Source organism: Procambarus clarkii, chromosome 7 (assembly GCF_040958095.1).
Source record: "Procambarus clarkii isolate CNS0578487 chromosome 7, FALCON_Pclarkii_2.0, whole genome shotgun sequence".
In the NCBI taxonomy this organism is placed as follows: domain Eukaryota; kingdom Metazoa; phylum Arthropoda; class Malacostraca; order Decapoda; family Cambaridae; genus Procambarus; species Procambarus clarkii.
In genome coordinates, this window is record NC_091156.1 from 31,037,006 (window position 1) to 31,045,250 (window position 8,245).

An 8,245-nucleotide genomic window follows, 5' to 3' on the forward strand; every position below is an offset into this window, starting at 1 on the left:
CACTACGTACTCGGACAACATTGAAGTGAAAACTAACATTAATAATGGTAGTAGGCCTAAGAGAAACAACAAGTGAGAAGGGTTATTCAATAAATCCAATTTTAATAATAATAATAAAAGGATAGACTGGGCAAAAATAAATGGGGAACTTACAAACGTTCAATGGGAATGTGTTCTAAGTAATAAACATCATACACAAAGAATAGAAAAACAGACTTCTGAAGCCTATGAAGTCTGTCTGAAACATGTTCCTTTGAGGAAAGCCAGAAAGAGGTCCAACGTAGAAAGAAAACGCAGGCGACACTACAAAAAAAAGACAAAAAAACAACGTAAATGATTAAGCAGACAACTTTTCATACAAAGAAGGAATAATTTAAACAGGGGAGATTGTAGAAATAAAACAGAGACTGAAGCATTCATATCAGATTGAAGAGAGGCAACTAGACAAAAAAGCAATTCAAGAAATAAAGGAAAACCCAAAATATTTCTTCATTTATGCTAAATCATAAGAAAATATCAATGCCAATATTGGACCTATTTGTATTAGTGAAGGTTCATACATTGAGGATGACAAATTTCTAATTTGTCATAACACTAATTTTACAATTAGTGAAATCCTAAAAAAGCTGTATGAGGATATGTTTAGCACTCAGATACACAGCATGAAAGTAAAAAATCCGGACAACTTCTTTATGCGTGATATCCAAACCCCTGTAAATATAACCAATATCAACACGAGCATGGAACATTTTGAAAGAGAATTTTACAATATGCCCATGCACTCAGCCCCGGGTCCAGACTCATGGAATTTAATATTTATAAAGAAATGCAAAGTGACATTAGCACAGGCACTCAGTATAGTGAGTAGGAAGAGATTGGACACGGGGGAAATACCAGATGCGCTTATAGCAGCAGACATAGCCCCTCTACACAAGAGAGGGAGCAAAGTACTGGCAAAGTATTATAGACCAGTTGCACTAACGTCCCACATAATAAAAGTATTTGAGATATTGATCAGGAGTCAGGTCACTACTTTCATGGAAACAAATGATCTCTACAATCCAGGCGAACATGGATTTACAGCGGGAAGATCATGCCTCTCACAGCTACTTGACCATTACGACAAAATCACTGAGGCATTAGAAGAAAAAGGGAATGCAGATGTGGTATACAGTACACGGATTTCACAAACGCATTCGACAAATTTGACCATGGAGTGATAGCACACAAAATGAGGTCAATGGGAATAACTGATAAAATAGGACGCTGGATACTCAGTTTTCTGTCAAACAGAACACAAAGAGTAACAGTCAACCATATAAAATCGAGTCCAAGAACAGTTAAAAGCTCTGTACCTCAAGATACAGTCCTTGCACCATTGCTTTCCCTTATTCTCATATCAGATATAGACTCATATACAAGGCACAGCGTTGGATCATCCTTGGCAGATAACACAAAAATCAGCTTAAAAATTATCTCTGCTGAAGATATTGAAAAACTACAAGTAGATACAGTATTAATAAAGTTTACGACTGGGCAGCAGAAAATAACATGATGTTTAACAGCGACAAATTCCAGGTACTCAGATAGGGTAAAAATGAGAACCTTAAACATAATACAGGGTACAAGACACAATCAAATTTGTCCATAGTAGGAAAGTAACATGTAAAGGACTTGGGAATAATAATGTCTGACAAACTAAAGTTTAGGGAGCATAACCAAGCAAATATTGTGGCAGCCAGAAAAATGAGAGGATGGATTACGAGAACTTTCAAATCCAGGGATCCCATCACAATGGTTGTACTCTTCAAGTCACTTGTGTTGTCCCGTCTTGAGTACTGCTCAGTACTCACTTTCCCCTTCAGAGCAGGTGAAGATTGCTGAAATAGAGGGAATACAGAGAACATATACAGCATGCATAGACTCGATAAAGCACCTAAATTATTGGGATCGCCTCAAAGCTCTCCAAATGTACTCACTAGAAAGGAGACAAGAGAGATAACAAATAATATACACATGGAAAATACTGGAGGCCCAGGTCCCAATAAATAAACAGTAAAATAACAACATACTGAAGTGAACAATATGGAAGAAAATGAAGAATATAACCAGTGAAGAGCAGGGGTGCCATAGACACAATCAGAGAGTACTGAATAAACATCAGAGGTCTGCGGTTTTCAACATACTCCTAGCGAGCATAAGAAATATTGCCGGAACAACCGTGGACTTCTTCAAGAGAAAACTAGATAGTTTTCTCAAAGGAGTGCCGGACCAACCGGGCTGTGGTGGGTATGTGCGCCTGCAGGCCACTCCAAGCAACAGCCTGGTGGACCCAACTCTCACAAGTCAAGCCTGGCCTACTGCCAGTCTTGCTGAGTAAAAAAACTCCCAGAACCCCATCAAGCAGGTATTGATTGCTCTTTAAATACTTAGTATAAGCAAAGATATTTAATGTTTGGTGAAGGATGGAGGGTAGGCAATCCAAGAGAGGAGGTGCATACTCTAGATGAAAGCAAACTAAGTAATACTTAATAAATATTCTAAATTGGAATTTTAGGTAATAATGTACAATCTTTGGATGACAAAACAACACATCAGAAAACGAAGATGCAATGATCTTTACGTCTGTCTGGGACAATTATCAAATTGTGTAATTAATATTTTTGTGAATCATTTGCTAATTATACTCTTAGCTAAATGGATAATATGTAGCATGAAAGAATGCTTCATACACTTTTCTGTCCTGAAAATTATGATAATTTGGGCTATCATAGAGTATGCAATATGATTAAAATATACACCAAATCAAGTCGACGATCCAAGCATCGGTTAGGTTAGGCTAGGTTTGGTTTGGTTTGGTTTGGTTAAGTTAAGTTAAGTTAGGTTAGATTTGGTTAGGTTAGATTTGGTTAGGTTAGATTTGGTTAGGTTAGATTTGGTTAGGTTAGATTAGGTTAGGTTAGGTTAGGTCAGCCTAACATATCATATTTATTCATTACTAACGTATTGCCAGGAAGCTTTGTGAAGCTTGTGTAGCTTGTGGTAGCTTGTGGTAATTAGACAGACCTGTAATTGGGGGGAAAGGGGGGAGGGGGGAACCTCAATATAAGCCTAATTTGTAGCTTCCTGTTCTCCGACACAATGATTTATTTTACGTCAGGCTTTCAGCACAGCCGCATAAAAAAACCTGGTTATTTATTTATTAATATACGAGATGGTACACTGGGGGTTAAGAGAGAAAATAGGAATAATGATGATTTTACAATCTTGCCCGAAACGCTATGCGTACTAGTGGCTTTAGGTATTGTATGTACTACCTCTATCTATAAATCAAACAGAATGTTTGTACTGTACCTCTGCATCTATGTATATATTTTTCCTAAATCAATTATTATTATTATTGTAAAGCCACTAGCACGCATAGCGTTTCGGGCAAAGATCCCGTACCCAGAAGCTGGGTATCTTTGGTTGCCCTGTGACTACTCTTATGACATTCCCTAACTCTTTATGACATTCCCTAACTCTTATGACATTCCATAACAGTATTGTTAAACTAATAACAATGAACAGTAGTTCAATATTACCGGAATAATCCAACTCATGTGGCCATGTTTTTGTTGTGAAGCCCGGTCGATCAGTTCGTATACATCATACCTTCTTACGAAGGTTAGAGTCTTAAAAATGTCTTACCATTGCTGAGAAATCATAAGATATAATTATTTACAATAATACACTGGTTGTTTTTGTTGATTTAGGGGCGATGACATGAGTAAACTGGTTATGTTGTGATGATTTAGGGGCAACGAACTGTGGTTATTAGACTATGTTTTGTACATAAGCAAAAAAAACAAGATGTAATTCTTTTAATTATAACAATAATAACGACAAAAAGTTAATAATTAATATACTTGTTAAGCAAAATTCGCAATATCTTAGTTTTCTTTAGGAAAAAAAAGACATCTGGAAAAAGATCTGCATACTATGTCTTACATTTTATTCCGTTATTTACACTAAAAGAACAATTAAACAATACAATACAATACAATACAATACAAAACGTACAATATCGGCCGTGCCTGGTGCACGAGCACCAGGCACGGGCACCGGGAGCATCCCAGACACTGCCTTAATCGACTGAGATTAAGGCAGTGTTATTTTCATTCCTTTAGAACAAGGAAATCTCATTCTTAAACTGTATAATATGAGCTGCGCAATAATTGCTGATCTTCAATAAAGAAATTCTGGAGGGTTTGTGCAAGGATTAGGATGAGTTAGCCTAGTTTTTACTGTATATCCGTTTCTGGTTACTCAAGGGTGACAGTGGCGGGCAACACGAGAATAAATATTTGTATAAATTCCAATTTCGATCAGATCTACTTGGGGATAGTTTACAAATGTTCGCCATGAAATTTACGTTTTCTTTAATAGCCGAAGAGCTTATTTGAGAAAACAGTATGGCATTGAATCAGCGTGGTAAAACAATTGTATTATTGACACGACGAGTATAATCGACGTAGTTTTTATATATGTTGCCGGTCGAACACATCCTTATGTGACGTTTTATACTTATGTTCTTCTAGAACATTCTATTGCGAACACATTGGTACAAAAATGAAATACGTACATCGAAAACTAATGTCAGAACAGTGACAAGAGTATACACTTTTAAATATGGCCGCTCGATCGCCGATACACTAATTTCATTTGGGGAAATTTATTTTTTCATACGCCGTTTCGCGACAATTATTTATAACTGATATAAATGTTGCAAAAGAAGTTTATGATTAAGTAACATATTACACATTAAAAAAAATGAATACATTAATACCTAAACAGTTTGTAAATACAGTGATAAATTGTGCCAAACATTACACAATATTATTTACTAAGAAGCGTATGACAACTCAAAACGGCATGATTTCAACAGGATTTTTTATAGTTGTCAAAAACTCTGATTTTAATTATCAAGTATTTGTCACAATGTATTTTATATAATTATGAGGCAGTGGAACGACCAAAATGTTCTGTATTATAAATGCATAATGCTAAATTTCTATATACATAACAGTAAAATAATGACCACCTACATTTAAGGATAACTAGGAAATAGTAACTGGAAACTTTATTTGAACGAAAATACAATATCAAATTTCTTAGATGTTTTTCTTAATATAAAGATCAACAGTAACGAATCTTATTCATTATGGACAAATTAACAAAAAAAAACATAATTTTCATTGAGGACCATGTATTAGAGCATACTTAGTCACTTATATATTAAAAGTATTGTGTTTTTTGAAACATTGGGGTTGTAAACAAACAGAACGGCCTACCCGAATAGTCGTAACATAAGAAGTTGTACATGTTTGCTAATTTATTATTTGATAAATGATTATTACTAATTTACGACGACTATAAAGGTTTCCCATTAGTTAAATTACTGTAGTGTGACTAAATGCTACTACAAAACATATATAAATCCTGGGAAAGTCACAATGACCAGCGACATTAAAGCATAAAAGACTAAATAGTAACAGGAAACTGTCGGCGAACGAAAAATTCATTTCCAAATTTATTAGATGTTTTCCTAAATATAAAGATCAATGGGCTGGAATTTTCTGGATTATGGCCAAATTAAGGCAAAAATATATGTATTTTTACTTGAAGAACATATATCAGAGCATAGTCAGTGAGTTATAGAATAATAAGAGTGTAGTATTTCATTGTATAACAAGAGATAGTCCATGGAAGCGAAAATAGACGTAGTTTAAGACAAAATAACGTCCAAAAACAGCCGTAGAGTCAAACGGAAACAGTTGACGTTCTTTTTAAGAGGACAGGTTGACTGCACACGGGTCGCCCGCCGGCACCACACCACACACGTCGGATTTCAAGGAGACACTTGGGTCGCGATGTACCTCCGCCGCCACCAGCAGAGGCGCACCCGAAGCAGGAGCCGCGAGAGCATCAGAGTCAACAGACAGAGCAGAGGACCCAGCAGCAGACGGAGAGGTAGGGACAGCTGGGGACGACGCCTCCAGAGGCACACCCACAGAGCCCGGGCCCACTGGGGGCGCCCCAGCCTCCGGCAGAAGTGGAAAATCATCCGCATGGAAAACTGATGGGTCCTCCGGGCGAGGGGCACGGCAAGCTGCAGCGAAATGGCCTACCTCACCACACCGGAAACAGGAGCGAGTCTGCCCCTGGTAGAACACACGCACATAAAACCCACACACAGCCACCCGAGAGGGAATAGCCCCAGAGAGCCGCATGCGCAAAGTACGGGCACCCATACGGAGCCCCTTCAGGCGCCCACTAAGCAGACAGGCATGACGCTGCCCCACCACCTCACCATACCGACGGAACGCGGCGGACAGCTCATCCTCAGGAAACTGCACCGGCGCACCATGAACGCTCACATACGTCAGGGGGCCCCACGGATCGGAGACCTCCACCGTCACAGCAGAACCTGGAAGTACATGCGTCCGTGTACCCCATCGACGCACAAACAGCTGATACACCTGCGCCGAGGAGAACGTCACCGCCACCCGGGTAGGGGAAAGTTTCTCAACACCGTAGAGATCTTGGTACTCCACACGCATGACGTCCATAAGGGCAACCTCCACCAAGGGCCAGTCAACGGGGGCCGAGAAATCAAGTCGGGCGGTGTCGACCCGGCGAACACGGCCACCACTAGTCGACGCCATGACACCCGCCAGGCCCCGGCCAATGGCCGCACCACACCGTCAACAAGACGACCACCACACAGCAGTTACAGGTCAACACTGACAGCCCGGGCCGAACGTCAGCGCCCTCCGGTAGCAGAGCGGCGTCTCCTGAGAGTGTGAAGTGGTGGTACTGTGCGTGTGGGAGTGTGTGTAGTGGTTGTACTGACTGTGGCGGAGTGTGTGTATTCGTAGTACTGTATGTTGGGGAGAGTGTGTTGTGGTCGTCCTCTAAGTTGGGGAGTGTGTGTAGCGGTCGTACTGTATGTAGGGGAACAGTGAGTAGTGGTAGTTCTGTATGTTGGGGAGAGTGTGTAGTGATCGTATTGTATGTGGGAGAGTGTGTGTAGTGGTAATACTGTGTGTGGGGAAGAGTGTGTAGTGGTAGTACTGTGTGTGAGGGAGAGTGTGTAGTAGTCGTTCTCTATGTGGGGGAGTGTGTGTAGTGGTAGTACTGTGTGTGGGGGAGGGAGTAGTGGTAGTACTGTGTGTTAGGGAGAGTGTGGAGTGGTCATACTGTATGTGGGGGGAATAGTGTGTAGTGGTAGTACTGTATGTTGGGGTGAGTGTGTAGTGGTCGTAATGTATGTGGGGAAGAGTGTGTTGTGGTCGTACTGTATGTTGGGGTGAGTGTGTAGTGGTCGTACTGTATATTGGGGAGAGTGTGTAGAGGTTGTATGTGTGTGGGGGGAGTGTGTGTAGTGGTAGTACTATGTGTTGGAGAGAGTGTGTAGTGGTAGTACCGATTGTTTGGGAGTGTGTAGTGGTCGTACTGTGTGTGGAGGGAGTGTGTGTAGTGGTATTACTGTGTGTGGGGGAGAGTTTATCGTGGTAGTACTGTGTGTGAGGTAGTGTGTGTAGTGGTCGTACTGTGCGTGGAGGGAGTGTGTGTAGTGGTAGTACTGTGTGTGGGGGAGAGTGTGTAGTAGTCGTACTCTATGTGGGGGAGAGTGTGTAGTGGTCGTACTGATGGTGGGGGGGAGTTTGTATTGGTAGTACTATGTGTTGGGGAGAGTGTGTAATGATAGTACTGTGCTGGGGAGTGTGTGTAGTAGTAGTACTGTGTGTGGGGAGAGTGTGTAGTGGTAGTACTGTGTGTGGGGGAGAGAGTAGTGGTAGTACTGTGTGTGAGAGAGTGGGTAGTGGTCGTACTGTGTGTGGGGGAAATGTGTGTAGTGGTAGTACAGTGTGTGGGGAGAGTGTGTAGTGATCGTTCTGTATGTGGGGGAGTGTGTGTAGTGGTAGTACTGTGTGTGAGAGAGTGTGTAGTGGTCGTACTGTGTGTGGGGGAGTGTGTGTAGTGGTAGTACTGTGTGTGGGGGAGAGAGTAGTGGTAGTACTGTGTGTGAGGGAGAGTGTGGAGTGGTCGTACTGTGTGTGGGGGAGTGTGTGTAGTGGTAGTACTGACTGTGGCGGAGTGTGTGTATTGGTTGTACTGTATGTTGGGGAGTGTGTGTAATGGTCGTCCTCTAAGTTGGGGAGTGTGTGTAGCGGTCGTACTGTATGTAGGGGAACAGTGT

General features: G+C 41.1%; 1 protein-coding gene across 3 annotated transcripts in view; it reads right to left on the reverse strand.

The window, feature by feature from the left end:
• Positions 1-3,742, reverse strand: part of LOC138357378 (uncharacterized) — an 8,836-nt gene extending 5,094 nt beyond the window's left edge. For all 3 annotated transcript variants that reach the window (XM_069314096.1, XM_069314091.1, XM_069314098.1), the window contains exon 1: positions 3,585-3,742. The gene's annotated coding sequence lies outside the window, so the exon portion shown is untranslated. The remainder of the gene's footprint in view (positions 1-3,584) is intronic.
• Positions 3,743-8,245: the final 4,503 nt, after the last annotated feature.